General features: G+C 31.2%; 1 pseudogene; it reads left to right on the top strand.

Annotated features, from left to right (window-relative positions):
* The first annotated feature begins 6,402 nt into the window (after positions 1-6,402).
* LOC111911996 (ribonuclease 3-like protein 3) lies at positions 6,403-7,445 on the top strand (annotated as a pseudogene).
* The last annotated feature ends 11,933 nt before the right edge of the window (positions 7,446-19,378 follow it).

Below are 19,378 nucleotides of genomic sequence, written 5' to 3'. Positions count from 1 at the left end.
CTGATGTGACAACTTTCCTTACACACATCAACTAAGGCAACACAAGCAAAACTGACAAAGGAGTCGAGAGTTCCGATGGTAGTACCAAACCGGGAAACCAACAAATGGCAACAGTCGTAGACTTGTGAAGCCGTAAGACCGAAAGGAAGAGAGGATATCGTCAAGCCCTAAAGGAGCGCAAGAGATCCCAAATACTTGCCATGCCACAACAACAAGTGGCAACTCCTACAGAACGCTTTAGGAAGCAATTTCCAAGGTGGTGTAATGAGGAAGGCACTCGTGTCCACATAACACTGGCTAAACACCTCACTCCCGCCACCAAGGCTAGTATTAGCCAGTCATGCCACCAATGCGGGGAGATAGGGCACCTCAAGAAGGATTGCCCTATAGCAAAGAACTCTGGCGCGGACGATAGGATTCTCAGGATCACAGTTGCAGGAGGGCCTACTCCGAACCCACGTTAATGTAATTTAGGCGTTTCGTTGTAACAGACTTATAAACCATCCAAAACTAGTGCAACCAGAGTCTTATCTTTTGTGGGATCCCGTCGGTATAGGGATGCTCGTGCTGTGTATACTTGCCTTTTGTAGTATACCTTATTCACACCAATAGTCTTGTAGTAGTCTAAAGTACTGTAACTCTGTTGATGGTTGCACGGTTGTGTTTTGTCTGTAAACGTCTTATGTTCAAATCTAATGTCTTTAAGTTTCCTTATGATTCCGACATTATCATACGACTTGATTCAATTTGATTCTCACAAAAACAACTTCATACGTACATCTCTTTCTTCGAAATCGCCTTTCCAGCGAAGCCGTCATCTCAGAACACCAAGTACTCATGGATGGAGTACCTCATAGTTCTTTTCCTTTCCGAAGAAATCCCCGAAGTACCACTCGTACAGTACGTCAAGTTCAAATCCAAAGATCCATACGGTTGATCTGTCGCTGACGAATGTATACATAGGGGTGATATATAATCAAGGTTCTACAGGTTTAGAATTGACGATTCCACTTTAACTCCTTTTTCCTCGATGGGATGTGAGCTTAAAGAAGAATCAGTTATTCGACTACCTTTTCAATCTTAATTATATATGACTCGTATACACAAGATTGTGATCGTTGAACCATGTATGAATTCTAATATGAACTTCAGGACGGAGACTGCCCAAGACTACGAGTGATCATGCTGCCATGCGAATAAACTTAGAAGCCCAACACTTGCCCTTTCTGTTGATTGGGACAAGAGAGACAGATAGAACAAAAGTACCTATCCTTTTCCTTAATTCATGAGTAATCATACTTTCTTTTAGATCTTCGCGACATCTAATCAACTACAAGGTTCTGACTTCATAATCAGTATGAATTGGTTGTGTTCTTATGCAAGAGGAAAGGTCACTGCCTACACCTCAAGACAGCTTAAGACACAGGAAGTTAACTATACAACACATGATCTTAAGTCAGGAGCAGCGGTAATTGCTTTGAAGATCTGGAGACACTACTTGTAGGGTACAAGATGTACTATTCTCACAGTCCACAAAAACATTCAACATACGTTCGACCAAGAAGAGTTATCATGCCAGTGAAGTCAAACGAAAGAAGCAAAGTCGTATCCCGATAGTGAAAGGTTCGCTGGAATGCCAAGCGAGCAACCGAGTTCACTTAAGAACACTAGAAGCAAATAAAACTTCTAACCGTAGCATGATTATCAATTATGTTTAAACTCTAATTTCGGGACGAAATTCCCGATATTTAGGTCAAAATTTAGGTCAAAATTTAACTTTCCTAAAATCTTATTTGGGTTAAATAAAGTAGTAGGACTCGTATCAAGGTTTCCGTACATATAAAGAACCCTAGAATCCAAGTTACAACGAAGAAGTTATGACCTAAACGAGAATCGAAGATCTCATCAATGGTATTACAACGGTAAAAATTCTGGCGAAAACAGACATCGGATGAAGGAGTTATGGAATTTTAGCGGACTTTTCCTGTCCCGACCTATTAAAATATAATATTAAAAATAAATTCAAGATTTGCCGACGGAGTCTAAACGAAAGCTGTAGATCGTAGTCTCACCTTCGCATGGATATAAAGAACGTCGAAAACAAAGTTGGTATGAGAAAGATATGAATTTTTGAAATTTACTAAATAATTAAAATATAAATTAAATTCAAAATCCGGTATTATCCGAAGGAGGAGTCATCGGACCAATCCAGGTTACGCCCAGCGTACTCGGATGCTCGGCCTCAATCCGTCCACGTCGCTTTGATGCTTTGTCCGAGGATGCGGTAAGCCATGACGTTGCATACGCCCAGCGTACCCTCGTTAGTACGCCCCGCGTACGCGAGGCTTTCAGCCCCTATAAAAGGGATGCGAGGGTGCCGGCCATTTTTTCTCGTTTCCTCCCTTTCTCATGCCGAAGCTCTACGTTAAAACCCTCAGAGCCATCCCAAAGTCCCGGTTTTCATATCCAAGTTGGGAAGGAAGTTTTACGCTCCCGAGATTCCCGAGAATCCCGATAAATCCGCTTGCTTGAGTAGAAGTTCTGCTTGGTTTTCGTCTCGCTTTCTTCAATCTATCAAGTGAGTTCATACCCCTATAATCCACACTTTTAAATGTTTTATAAATGTTTTTATATGCTTTTAAGGTGGGGGGAATATAAGTAAAACACACGATTATTATCGTGTGTTATATAAAGTTTCATTATACACTTTTTATGAACGGAATCATATGTGATTTATAACTATTATAAGGAAACTTTCATATGCAAAATATATCACGATAACATCATATCTTTTGAGATGAAAAATGTTGTTATATATGTATAAATCAAACACTCTGCTTATATTGTATGTATATGTGGTCATTCCTCGATTCTCGACGGGTCTGCTTCTTCCCGTCATCTCAGGAGGAGCGAGAGAACAACGAAAGGATCCGGCATAGCTTGTCCATCTTAGGCACTACAAAAATTATGCTTTTCATAACAAGTGAGCATTTCAATAGGGATTACTATACAAACGAGACACACTTTTAGAAAACTATAATAGGTATAGTTTTACGAGAACATCACGAACTTTTACATACTAGAAATACTATTTCAAGGAGATACATTCATATACAAGAACAAACGAACGTTTTCATATGTACTTCAAATAGTTTTCACAAACGTTTTTACATGTTAAAACACTTTTAGAAAATGTCTTACAAATTGAAGGTTTCCTTTTAGAATCTGTTATAGATGTGCTTCAAACAAAGGTTTTCTTACACTTAAATTGCCTTGTCAAACAGTTTTCGATTCGATTTATAAACTGACATCAAGTCACAAATTCTTATTTGTTAAACTTTTCAAAGGTTTTACAAAACTTCTTTTATGCTTTTATATTATAAATTGCATGCCTCTATATGTATAGTTATATAAGAAATGTTTAAAAGACTTAGAAAGGCTATCCACCCTGTTTCCTTTTCCTCGATTTGGATGTGGTCTGGTGGGATATCGGGTACCCGTCCGAAGGTCGTTTAAATATTAGTTATATATCATGTGTACATATATAGTCATAAATGTTCCATCAGTTAATTCAGTTCCGACACTCTTGGGTAGCAAGGGTGTATAAACCTACCTGGACACTCATCAATTACATTCTAGTAAACTATTATAGGAATAGTTTAGGGGATACAAAACATTATCCCTATTACAAGAAATTACACCAGAGTCCGTTCATTCATGATTCTAAACTACATGCTATATGAAGGGATACTCTTACAGAGATTCTTCTTACATGGATACACTTATATGGATACTCTTACAGAGATTCCTCTTACATGGATACACTTATAGGGATACTTTTACATAGATACTATATGATAAGAAACTATAAGGGACTAACCATTCCTAAACCCGGCTGTTAGCAACAGAGGTAAATGGACATCTACGGATGTCTACGGTTGATAATACTTATACTAGGGAGACCTTTACGGGACTAACCATTCCTTCAACCTGTTGTTAGCAACAGAGGAAAATGAACATCTACGGATATTCAAGGCGAATACGTTTCGGCAGTCGCGATGTCGTGTTTATCCTAATACAAAAGGATAATACTTACATGGCTATATTTTCCCTATTACTTTTATTTTGTGATACATTCACGTAAACGATGAGGTAGACTATATATTGTTAATAGTAGTCATAAAGGGGAAAACCATCTTTGTTACAGCAAAACATACAAGTCTTGGTAGAAGACTACTTTCAAAACAGTCAGGTCTTGGTTAAAGACTACTTTCAAAACATTCAAGTCTTGGTAGAAGACTACTTTCAAAACATTCAGGTCTTGGTTAAAGACTACTTTCAAAACAGTCAGGTCTTGGTTAAAGACTACTTTCAAAACATTCAGGTCTTGGTAGAAGACTACTTTCAAAACATTCACGTCTTGGTTAAAGACTACTTTCAAAACATTCAGGTCTTGTCAATTTAACAAATTTGATGTCAATTCATAACATACTTTCTGTTTCTTCCTCCTATGAAGTTTATGCAAGTTTACGGCGCATCAAATGGTCACTCAGGGTGTTTGCACAACAAGTTATAGTAACGTGTTTTTATTAATATGCTTATAGAGTCAAATATTTTATGGGATTTTCTAATATGTGCCCTAAGGAGACATATAAGAAGTATTAATTATGAAAAATATTACCATAATTAAATTCGAAATACATTTATTATGGAGATTATTAATGCACTTCATATTTAATTATGGTAATATTTCTTATAATTAATGTATTTTATAATTAATTATATTAATATATATCATCAATTAATGATTATTGTATGGAAAATCCCAAATTTTATTTCTTCTTTTATGACTTATGATTAACTTCTCATGGAGGATATATGACAACATCCTTCGGGAATGTCTTTACATTAACGTTTATGCTTCGATGTTCAATGTTAATGTTCTTGAAAATCATGTTATTTAATAGAAGGCTATTCTTAAAAATCGTTTAGCTTTGGTACTTGTAAAACAACAATATAATTTATATTTAACAAAAACATAACATATATTATAAATATATTTTAATGGTGATGATATTTTTTGATGCATTTCTTTTACGAAATATATGACACCAACACACACACACACACACACACACACACACATATATATATATATATATATATATATATTTACATCTTTTGTTCAAATTAAAATTTGCATTCTCAGCCATTTGGATCGATGAACCTTTTATTTTTTGTGACAACATAAATAACTTGAAATAACATGTCAATTATATTATTATAAGCCTTTTTATGGAAAAAAGAAAGCAGGAATAGTAAGTTTCATATCACCATGTATAATTATCTTTTTTCTTTTAAAGTTTATTAAATTTTATATATCATTGTATAAACATGATAATATCACCATCAAATTTTTAAAGATGTTTATTATTTAAACGTCATATTTAACATTTGTTTTATTTTATTTTTTTGAAATGGAAAACTAATTAATCTACTCCATACTATATGTGTCTCCTAAGAGACTTGAACTCATGACCTGTTATTTGAGAGACTCACTCCTTACCGCTAAACCAAAGACCATTTGGTTTAACAATTGTTTTAATTAACCCGTAACCGTTATTACATGGTTCTCACACCTAGCATGCCATTATTTAAGAATATATATATTCATATTATTCTGAAATTGTAATTGAATGTCTAAAATATCATGCAAAAATTAGATTGGTTTGAAGAAAGAAAAGTCAATATTTTCAAGACTCTTCTCATATGTATGAAAAGTCAATTATATCAAGAATGTTATTCTTTATATATATATATATATATATATATATATATATATATATATATATATATATATATATATATATATATATATATATATATTTGACTAACTAATTAGCCTAAAATCGGGTTATTTTTTTTCGAAATAAAATGTTTAGATTTCATCCTTTATAATTGATTTTATAAGAAACTATTTAATAATAATCTAGATAAAATATTTGAATTTCCAATTTGTAGGTTGGCCTATCTCTTAATCAATTTAAAGTCTTAGCCAATTTGCTATAAAACCACTATAATTTCCAACATCAAGCAGTGAAAAAGTATAGAAAAGATGATTATGTTAGAAACAATATAGCACAAACATATAATAAAAAATAAAATTTTGACATTCATACGTAAATAAATCATAATAATAAATTAAAAAATGGGAGAGAATATATAACAACATGAAGTATTAAAATCCAACTTGTTTAAACACGAAATTCTTAACTGTATTTTTTTATATTATTGTTCAATCATGTAGAAGAACTATTCAGTAGTTTGGTGTATTCTCTTGTATACAAGCTTAAATTCTATCAATATAAAGTCATTTTTGTGGCATTAGTGATTAGGAGCTAAATGAACGGGTCCGTCATCATGTCAGACTCATCATTGCAGCCGAGTTTGAAGGAGGTTGAGAAGATTATAGCGTTTGAATTCAAAAAAAAAAAGGCTTGTTGAAAGAAGCTTTTACTCATTATACTTACAAAGATATCGATTGTTCTAAATCCTACGAACGACTAGAGTACCTTGGCGACTCGTTTCCGAACCTTATGATTGCCAAAGAACACTATCTCCTGTACCTGGATATGACATCTGGTGAGTTGACTCGACTGCGTGTTACATCGGTTTCTCAGGCACCAAGATCACTTATATGATGAACGGGTAATCTTGATTTTGTTTCAACTTTTTCTTTATCATTCTTTCTCCAATTCAAGTTGATATATACACTATCACCTCCAACTAAGAATACACACACACACACACACACACATATATATATATATATATATATATATATATATATGAAGATTCAAGAACTCATGGAAGGAATCAAGGAATACCCATTGCACTCCACTGGTTTGATCCATTCGCCTAAGATCATTGTAGATATTCTTGAGTCTTTAGTTGGTGTTGTCTATGTTGACACCAATTTATCGGTCGATGCTACATGGGAGGTAAATCATGACATCGTTCAACCCACTCATGCCTTCATTTTATAACATGGGATATATGATCAAGCCTACAAAGTCTAGGCTCTTGTAACAAATGAATTTTGATATAAAGATTTTGAGAGTCTATGAATTATGATAATTAACTTGATTTTAGATTTGTAGGTGGTGAAGAACTTGTTACAACCTTTGGTCATACCAGAAAACCTTAACTTAAACCCTGTTACGAGGTTTAATGAAATGTGCCAGAAGATCGGGATAAAACCAGAATATAAAGATTTATGGGACGATAGAAAGGAAATTGAAATATATGTTGATGAGAAGTTAATTGGGATAGGAAACAACAAGAACAAGAAAACAATTGCAAAGAATAAAGTTGCAGCACAAGCATACGAAAATCTTGCCAAGCAATTGGCTATCGAAAATGGTTCGTTTGTTTCTGAACTTTGATTCGCATTTGTCTCTTTAGATGGGTCGAAACGTGCTTAATGTTTGGAAAGGGTTCCGATCGATTGGGTTGACCTAAAATAATTTTTTTGTCTAATTTTTAAATAATTAACATTTTAATATGCCTATAAAACTTGATTATTACAATTACAATTAAATTAGTTGAATGAATTTAAAAATACATGTTATGTGCCTTCAACTAAAGATTTCGGAATGACAAGTTTTATTAGAGGCGTGCATAGGAATGCATATAATGTTATATATAACACTTCTTAGATTTTGGTTCTAATAATATCAATATATGTATATACTTTCTACGATCATAATTGCAATCACTTAGTGAAGTTAGTTTTCTGTTATGTAGAATTAAGTTTTACGTGTGTTTAAGGTGTGAGATTACATGGGTTTAGTATATAATAAAATAAACGAAAACATATTAATTAGCGTTTTAAGAATTGAATAGAGATGAAAATAATTTATAGGGTTTAAATAATAATTAAAATGTATTAAAGGTATGTAAGTAATATTATGATCACTCCTCCTAATGAATCGCTATAGGATCGCTAGGTCAAAGGCCATTTGATACACAAAGTAAAAAAATCATATTTAATATGGTTAGGTTATTATTGTAATAAGTATCAAACTACAAAGAACAATATTGAAAATTTTCAATTAAAAGCACATGAATTTAAACCCCTAATTACAGTCCTCTTAGGCTATTTCACCATTGACATTTACCAGAGAGAGGGAGGAAGTCGACGAGCGATAGAAACAGAAAGAAGGTAAGTACGAGGGAGAGAAACAATGAAGAGTACGGTCTTGCTCCTGCGTTATTGTCCCTAGTTTTGCTGGTAAGTTCTCGACCCTGATTTCTTCTTCTGTTTCACGATCTTGCTGCCATTAACACCCCTACTCTATCTACTTCGTAGTATTGACGAGTTCATGCTATTTGCTTATGATTTTATAAAATGAAAAAAAATGTTGGTGATTTTAGTGTCACCATGTCATTTTATGTAATTGGAACTAACATCTGAGCTAATGGGCTTCATAATTTGTATTCTAATATATATACGGGGTTGTGCGGAGCACACACATATATAAGATCGAATTAGAAGCTTGTTCGAAGACAAGTCGGGGTCCGGGGGAAACGCCCCTAGATCCGAGATTTCCAAAGGGGTAGCGCCTCTTTGGCGGGGTCTAGCGGCAGTGCCCCTAACGGGGTCCAAAGGGAAGAGTCACTGGCTAGGAAACCCTAAATCATCATTAAAATCGGATTACACTGACTTGCTTCTAAAGCAACCCATGACGACCAACCCTAAGAGACAAACCATAATCTCGTTTATTATATAAACGGCTCTTCTCTTTGACAAGATACACACGAAAATTATTATCTCTCTTTTCATCAAACAAACAGAGAATCCTTCTAGCAATTTGGCTTACGTTTTCTGTACCTAAATTCGTAAGTGTCCTCTTGAATTATTCTAGGCTGAATTTATTGCAACCCAAGCATAGGATAGAAATACCAGTTTGTTAAGTGTTCACACGATCCATGGGGTATCCAGATCTCCAGCATAAATCTTATTTCCTCCGATAACAAATCCTTGTTAGCAAAAAACCTCTACCAAACCCTATGCATTTTTTTAGACATGAACTATAATTTAAAATTTCATCTTTATATATATATATATATATATATATATATATATATATATATATGTGTGTGTGTGTGTGTGTGTGTGTTCAAATGAGAACATTTTTTATAATGAGAACATTTGAGAACAATTTCCAGCTACACGCCTACACCGTTTCACAACACACCACTGTATTAATTTATCAAACTCTATAATATTAATTTGCTCCACCAAAGACCACTGGACAATAGCTGAACATCGAGTCACCGCCATCACCAGGCAGCCACCGTCACCGGGCCGCCACCGGCAGATGAATCAACCGGACAACCGTTGGAATGTTGTTTATCCACTCTACGAATCTGCTTCACCTTTTTATCTCCTCTGAACCGCCTCCTGTATCTACTTTCAACAGATCTGGATTGATGTTCAAGACGACCGCCTTCAAGACGATCAGATCTGGTGTTCACAGCCACCAAATCGTGGCTCACAACCACCAACGACAATGACGGATTGTTGAACTTTGGTTGGAGATGACAAAATGATGAAGAATAATATGTATTTGCTATTACAAAATGGGTGTGGTATAGAGGATTTAAATATCTAGCTTCACTGGAGATGAAAGCTTCGTCACAGATGAAAGCTTCGTCGGAGAAGGGAGCCACCATAAATCATTATTCCTTCCGGCAATAATCCATCTGCCGACGCCATCAGTGTTGATGCCATCAAATACAAATAAACACACTTCTTAAACTCAATCGTTCAAACACCAATTTATATCTCTATCTCTTTCATAGAGATAGAGACATAAATTGTATAAAGAAAGAGATGGAGAAATATCGAAGGCGGACACATAATTGGTCATGGCTTCAATTTGGAGGAGATGGATCTCATATCGATGGGGACTCCAAAATACCAAGAAAAGGTTTTTTTTTCTTTCTTTATTGAGATTCGTAATAACTCTTTTATTAATAAAATATCAATATATTGATATTCATAATCGTAACAAATGAAAAGAGTAAAATATACAATATTAATCACCGTTAAATTAAAAATACATGACCATCATATAATTATTTTATATCATTAATGAAAAATAGATAAAGTAAAAGGTATATATAAATAATATCATATGAGCATCTAGAAAAAAAAAAGATCACATTTGTTTGTTAGTAATGTATACAATAGTATATAATAGTTTGCTTTTTTTCAACAAGGCCCTTTAATTTAAAGAAATCTCCAGAAAAGTCCTAAAATTTTATCTTAATTTTATCATTTTTTACGGTTTACCGGTTTTATTACTTATCTGTTTCACTAAAGTCCCACTATTTTACCCTAATTTGCGAATAAGTCCCAAAATAAAATTTACTGATGATTTGGCCATTTTCTCTACGTAACATACATTTTACCGGTTTCATTGCTGACCCGAATGCCTAGTCATTAAATGAGATGATGAGATGGATATGTTGAGTTATATAATGCTATGTTTAGCATAAAACTTGATATCTTAATGTATAGTATATCTTTATGGAACATAAAATGCATCCAAAGAAGACTACAATAATTACATAAACTAACAACAATTGCGTTATTTTTTACGTTTATAAGAAATATCAAATTGTCTATTTAATCTTATGTAACTCAATATATCCATCTCATCAGACATCAACTCATTTTCTGCCCTTTTTTCTTGGAAACACACATTTTATTGGTTTCATTGCTGACGTAGATACATAGTCATAAAAGAGCTGATGAGATGGGTATCAAATTTTACAGTAAATGTGACATTATATAACCCATCGTATTCATCTTGTCAGCTAATTTAATGACTAGGTGTCTAAGTCAGCAATGAAACCGATAAAATGTATGTTACATGAAAAAAGGGCCAAATCATCAGTAAATTTTATTTTGGGACTTATTCGCAAATTTGAGTAAAATAATAAAACTTTAGTGAAACATGTAAGTAATAGAACCGGTAAACCGGAAAAAAAAAGGGGTCAAATCGTCATTTTTAGCGGTAATTCATGCTTTTTCGTAAACAAATTTTAGTTTGAGATTTTTTCGTAAATTATGGTAAAATTTTAGAACTTTTCTGGAGATTTCCCTTAATTTAATAATGAATTTGTTGAAATATTTTTCTAACGGAAATGAATCAAATAGGTAACTATGATCACTACAAATGCCTATATAATTTTATAATATGTTCAACGCTTATGAAATATTTATTTTCTTTGAAATTTAAAGTGATTAGAAAATATAGAGAGAAAAATTGTTTAAATATTAACATTATTTATTCAGTACATATGTTCATAAAAAATTACCTTATTCAATATTTGCAAAAAAATTTATTTATAGGTGATAATTTTGTAATAATTTAAATGTGTAAATAAAACAAGTAAACATAACAAAATATTAGCATTAATTAAATTATATCACATTATTAAAAAGAATAATATTTCATATTGAAGAGAAGTTAATTAAATTTTGATAATAAAAACTATTTATAAAATGGTATAGGCTATATACATAAAGTCTATCCAAGTCTATACACAAAGTCCAAAGAAAGACGAATAAAAAGTTGTGACAATAAATATTTTCATACTCCTCTCTTGACAACAACTAGTCTTGTATTTTGTCTTATTATCATATTTTATATATTATTAATTGAAAAATAAATATTTTAAGATTAATAATTTAGAGAAAAAGTAGGCATACTGATTTTATTATCAAACTTTTATTGATTTCTCTTATATATAAATATTTTCCGTTTTATAATTGTAACATAATTTCATTAACGACAATATTCTTTTTAAATCTATTTGGTTTAATAAAGTATTCTAATTTTTAAAAAATTATCATCCACAAGTATAAAATGGTGTAAATTTTTTAATAAGGTTATTTTTGTTAAGCACATCTTACTGAATAATGTTAATATTTATTTATTGTTAGACACTTTAAGCGTTTATCTACAACACACAAAATATTTAATCACATATAATTATATATATTTAATCACATATATTTAATTATATATTTTTAATCTCATACTACTGATTTATGTACATATGTGTTATCGATTCAGTAGTATTTTTGTCCACATTAATCACCTGTGATTAAATACATCCAATTACATGTGATTAAATACATGAGAAATGTTATTAAATCGAAAATGCCAAGATAAATATTGTCCGTATAAATAATATGTGATTAATACATATAATCAAATGTCATTACATACACGACAACAATTATTGAATCAATAATGCGAGAAAAAAAAATCGTTTCTACATAAATCATATATGATTAATTACATATAATCACATGTGATTAAATACACAAGAACAAGTATTGAATCGAGAAACAAAAATGAATGTTGTCCACATAAATCATATGCGATAGGTACATATAATAACATGTTATTATGTGTATCTAATCACATATGATTTATGTGGCTAAGATTCATTTTCACATTCTCGATTCAATAGTTGTATTTTTTTTCCACTTTAACCATATGTGATTAAATACATTTAATCAGATGTGGTTATATATTTCTAATCACATATGATTTTATTTGGAAAAAAAATGAATCTTGTCTATATAAATCATGTGTTTAGATACATACAATCACATGTCATTACATACATGATAGCAAATATTAAACTAAGAACACAAAAACAAAACATTGTCCAAATTTAGTGGACGCAGTTCTTTTTCGCTTTGTCGATTGAATAGTTGTTCTCATGTATTTTATCACATGTGATTATATGTTTAATCGCATGTGATTAAGTACATGAGCACACCTATTGAACCGAGAAGGCAAAAATGAATCTTGTCCACCTCAAATCATATGTGATTATATACATATAATCACATGTGATTAAATACATTTAGTCACATACAATTTCTGTATACATGATTCATTTTTACGTTTTCCATTCAACAGTTTTTGTTTTTCCACATTAATCATATGTGATTAAATACATACAATCACATATGATTAGATACATGAGAAAAAATATAGAATAAAAAATGCAAAAACGAATACTATCAATATAAATCATATGTGATTTGATACATATAATCACATGTGATTAAAGTATATGAGTACAACTATCGAATTGAGAAAGAAATAATGAATCCTGTCCAAATAAATCATATGTGATTAGGTACATATAATCACATATGATTAAATACATATAATCACATGTGATTATATCAATCTAATCACATATGATTTATGCGAACATAATTCATTTTTGCTTTGTGGATTCAATGGTTGTTCACATTTATTTTATCACGTATGATTATACATATAATCTTATGTGATTAAGTATATGAGCACAACTATTGAATCGAGAAGGAAAATATGCATCTTGTCCACCTCAAATCATATATGATTATATACATATAATCATATGTGACTAATTACATAAAAGCAATTATTCAGTCGAAACCGCAAAAATAAATATTGTATACATAAATCATATCTGATTAAATGCATATAATCACATGTGATTATATGTATCCAATCATATATGATTTATGTGGATGAGATTCATTGTCACATTCTCGATTTAATAATTGTTCTTTGTCCACTCTAATCATATGTGATTAAATACATATAATCATATGTGATTATATGTATCTAATCACATATGATTTATACGGAAAAAAAATAATGTCCATATAAATCATATATGATTAGTTACATATAATCACATATTACTATATACACAAGAACACCTATTTAGTCGATAACACAAAAATAAATATTGTCCACATATATATCATATATGATTAAATGCATATAATCACATGTGGTTATGTCTTGCACATTACTATGAGACATTTGTATTGTACATTTATATAACTACCTGTAAGGTAACACAGTGATACCTCATGTAAATTAATAGTTTTTATTAAACATACTTTCACCATACGACCATCTTTTATCTGTCTAAGTGAGCTGTCTTTATTTCTTTCATTGTATTCTCGCCTCTTGAACCTAGATTTTAAGATGAAAATTACAGATTTTTTTTCTAAACAATGAGCTAAAATATTGGGCCAGGTTATGTTGCTTTAGGAAGATGACGGACCGAATCTGGATCACGAATGATTTATTGCAAAAGTTTCGGTATGCTTCAAACATGGTAAGAATTTGTTTATTGATTTGCTTATATTTAGTTTCAAGGTTTTGATTATTGATTTTATGAACCCATGGTCTTTTACTATGCTTTAGTGGAATTTGGAACCTGGTGAATTTGCATCCGGCGTTTAGGCAAAATTTTTGTATTTGAAGATGACAATATGAAAGGGTATGATTTCCAGTGTAACTAACACATACATAGTATATGGGTAGTCAATATTATGAGTTTTTTGGCAAATAATATTACATAATTAAAGGACACTAAATTAAAGTAGATATAATGTTTTCTGCTTTATAAGTTATTGTTTATATAAGAAAAAAAATAAACAAAGAGTCAAAAAATATATATTTAAAGTGGAACAAGGCTTATTATATCTCAACTTTTATTTTAGGTATTAGGGTTGAAACTTGAACGGTACTTATTACATTTCATCAGTGGGATGTTTGAAACTATTTTGTTTCTGAAAACTGTTTGAAAATAGGACTAAGGAGTTGTTTCTTTCTAAATTAATGGGCTTAATGGGGTAATCCCTTAATCCCTTAATCGGATGGAATATCAAAGAATATTCAACCTAATTTTTTATAATTGCATCTTGATCATTGAGTGTTCTAACACTTCATGCACAATGCTTGCTTATTAAGAGGTACACGTTAATACCTGACATTTTTCTGACAAGTACTAGTGATTTTTTTTAACTTCCAGTTGAAGCCCCTGAACATTGTCAATTTAACAAATTTGATGTCAATTCATAACATACTTTCTGTTTCTTGCTCCTATGAAGTTTTTGCAAGTTTACGACGCATCAAATGGTCACACAGAGTGTTTGGACACCAAGTTATAGTAACGTGTTTTTATTAATATGCTTATATATTCAAATATTTTATGGGATTTTCTAATATGTGCCCTAAGGACACATATAAGAAGTATTAATTATGAAAAATATTACCATAATTAAATTCGAAATACATTTATTATGGAGATTATTAATGCACTTCATATTTAATTATGGTAATATTTCTTATAATTAATGTATTTTATAATTAATTAAAGTAATATATATCATCAATTAATGCTTCTTATATAGAAAATCCCATATTTTATTTCTTCTTTTATGACTTATGATTAACTTCTCATGGAGGATATATGATAACATCCTTTAGGCATGTCTTTACATTAACGTTTATGCTTCGATGTTCTGTGTTAATGGTCTTGAAAATCATGTTATGTAATAGAAGGCTATTCTTAAAAATCGTTTAGCTTTGGTACTTGTAAAACAACAATATAATTTATATTTAACAAAAACATAACATATATTATAAATATATTTTAATGGTGATGATATTTTCTGATGTATTCTCTTAGATAAAAGCTTAAATGTATTTTATATATTATTGGTGATGATATTTTCCAACTTGTTTAAACACGAAATTCTTAACTGTATTTTTTTCTATTATTTTTCAATCATGTAGAAGAACTGCCCATTAGTTTGGTGGATTCTCTTGTATACAAGCTTAAATTCTATCAAATTAAAGGCATTTTTGTGGCGTTAATGATTAGGAGATAAATGAACGAGTCTGTCATCATGTCAGACTCATCATTACAACCGAGTTTGAAGGAAGTCGAGAAGATTATAGGGTATGAATTCAAAAACAAAGGCTTGTTGAAAGAAGCTTTTACTCATTATAATTACAAAGATATTGATTGTTCTAAATCCTACAAACGACTAGAGTACCTTGGCGACTCGTTTCTGAACCTTATGATTGCCAAAGAACACTATCTCCTATACCCGGATATGACATCTGGTGAGTTGACTCGGCTGCGTGCTGCCAATATAAACACCGAAGCATTGGCTCGTACTGCATTTAAACATGTCTTACATCGGTTTCTCAGGCACCAAGATCATTTATATGATGAACGGGTAATCTTGATTTTGTTTCAACTTTTTTTTTTACATTCTTTCTCGAATTCAAGCTGATATATATATACACTATCACCTCAAACTAAGAATACACACATATATGAAGATTCAAGAACTCATGGAAGGAATCAAGGAATACCCATTGCACTCCACTGGTTCGTTCGTTTCTGAACTTTGATTCGCATTTCTCTTTAGATGGGTCGAAACGTGCTTAATGTTTGGAAAGGGTTCCGATCGATTGGGTTGACCTAAAATAATTTTTTTGTCTAATTTTTAAATAATTAACATTTTAATATGCCTATAAAACTTGATTATTACAATTACAATTAAATTTGTTGAATGAATTTAAAAATACATGTTGTGTGCCTTCAACTAAAGATTTCGGAATGACAAGTTTTATTAGAGGCGTGCATAGGAAGGCATATAATGTTATATATAACACTTAGATTTTGGTTCTAATAATATCAATATATATACTTTCTACGATCATAATTGCAATCACTTAATGAAGTTAGTTTTCTGTTATGTAGAATTAAGTTTTACGTGTGTTTAAGGTGTGAGATTACATGGGTTTAGTATATAATAAAATAAACGAAAACATATTAATTAGCGTTTTAAGAATTTAATAGAGATTAAAATAATTTATAAGGTTTAAATAATAATTAAAATGTATTAAAGGTATTTAAGTAATATTATGATCACTCCTCCTATTGAACCGCTAGGCCAAAAGCCATTTGACACACAAAGTAGAAAAAATCATATTTAATATGGGTAGGTTATTATTGTAATAAGTATCAAAGTATAGGGAACAATATTGAAACTTTTCAATTAAAAGCACATGAATTTAAAACCCCTAATTACAGTCCTCTTGGGCTATTTCACCATCAACATTTACCAGAGAGAGGGAGGGAGTCAACGAGCGATAGAAACATAAAGAAGGTAAGTACGAGGGAGAGAAACAATGAGGAGTACGGTCTTGCTCCTGCGTTTTTGTCCCAAGTTTTGCTGGTAAGTTCTCGACCCTGATCATCACATGACATTTTCTCCTTCTGTTTCACGATCTTGCTGCCATTAACACCCTACTCTATCTACCTCGTAGTATTGACGAGTTCATGCTAGTTGCTTATGATTTTATAAAAGGAAAACAAATGTTAGTGATTTTAGTGTCACCATGTCATTTTATGTAATTGGAACTAACATGTGAGCTAAGGGGCTTCATAATTTGTACTCTAATATATATACGGGGTTGTGCAGAGTGCACACATGTATATGATCGAATTATAAGCTTGTTGGACGACAAGTCAGGGGTCCGGGGGCAACGCCCCTGGATCCGGGATTTCCAAAGGGGTAGCGCCCCTTTGGCGGGGTCTAGGGGCAGTCTCCCTAGCGGGGTCCAAGGGGAAGAGCCCCTGGCTGGGAAACCCTAAATCCTCATTAAAATCGGATTACCCTGACTTGCTTCTAAAGCAACCCATGACATCCAACCCTAAGAGACAAACCATAATCTCATTTATTATATAAACGACTCTTCTCTTTGAGAAGATACACACGAAAATTATTAGCTCTCTTTTCTTCAAACAAACAGAGAATCCTTCTAGCAATTTGGCTTACGTTTTCTGTGCCTAGATTCGTTAGTGTCCTCTTGGATTATTCTAGGCTGAATTTCTTGCAACCCTAGCATAGGATAGAAATATCAGTTTGTAAAGTGTTCACACGATCCAAGGGATATCCAAATCTCCAACATAAACCTTATTTCCTCCGACAACAAATCCTTGTTAGCAAAAAAAACCTCTACCAAACCCTATGCGTTATTTAGACACAAACTATAATTTCAAATTTCGTCTTGATATATATATATATATATATATATATATATATATATATATATATATATATATATATACACACTAGGTGTGAGACTCGTATGTTACACATGTTGATTTAAAAAAAGATTAAAAATTAAATTAAAATGTAAACATAAAATATTTTTTAATGTATAATTTTAAAATAAGAAAGGAAGAAACTTATTTATTGCAATTTAATATCATATATATGATATTTAATACTTTACATATATAAGTAGATGACTTTAATTTTAAAAATTCAAACAAATCAAAAATTGACAAGTGGATAATATTTATTTAAAAAATACCACAAAATATAAGTGTCAAAACTGATGAGAGATTAACATTTGGCAAAAAAAAAACAAGATTTTATTATATATCCACATTGATCCTTCCCCTGCTGCACTAGCAATTTATTAGCATCCATGAACTTTTTGCCCAACCACATATACCCAAATTAATAAGTGAGACAACCCATTTTGTCAAGTGGTGAGAATTTATTATCAAATGGTGACTAATGTATGTAAATGAATAAATGTTGTGAAAGGGTAAAGAGACTTTGTGTGTATAAGTACGTGTATACAGAAGCCAATAAATCATATTATTAATGTATCTAGTTATGTAAACATATGTATTACATTAGTGGGCATATTATAAATATTTGAATATACTATCTAAATTAATTAGTAGCTTATGAGAGAAGATATTTAATTATAATTATGTTGGGTTAAAACGCCATCCTCTAAATTTGATGTGGTAAAATGATTATACCGATCGACTACTTTTAGTTAGATCTCATATTATTCTTACTTTATATTAAAATAATAAATTTTGTTTATCTAAGTTATGAAGGAAAATATGTGAACAGGTCATACTTAAAAAAAAGTGTTTATAAACTAAGTTTGGTAATATAAGAAAAACTTATGACAAGATGTTAATACTATTAAGTTATTGTTTAGGTATTTGATTTGGTTAAAGAGCAACAAGGTGCCGGAAATAAAAAGTGAGTCAATAGACTTTTCGTAAACCATGTACATACTCAAAAACTACCTTCTAGAAACGGATAGGTTATTCAAATTATAATATTACCTATCGTTGATCATGCCAATATTTGCTATATGAGATATACTACTAGTTTGCCTTATGTGATAGTTGTATGTTTCAGATATTTGGTTAATATTTTTATCTTGGTATTCGATACAATTATTTGTAATTATGATGTGTCATATGAAAGGCTTTGCAACATCCCAAAATTTAAGACAAAAAATTCCATTTTTAATTTAATAATTATAAAACCAATTGTCTGAAAACATTCATAGTATCAACTCACATCAAAACCAATGTATCAATAGTCAAAACATGTCATAATAAAACAATATCATAGTATAACTCCCAAAGA

The sequence above is a fragment of the Lactuca sativa genome, chromosome 7, assembly GCF_002870075.4.
Source record: "Lactuca sativa cultivar Salinas chromosome 7, Lsat_Salinas_v11, whole genome shotgun sequence".
Lineage (NCBI taxonomy): Eukaryota > Viridiplantae > Streptophyta > Magnoliopsida > Asterales > Asteraceae > Lactuca > Lactuca sativa.
Note: the sequence above shows the minus strand (reverse complement) of the source record. Positions and strands in the feature narration are given on the sequence as shown.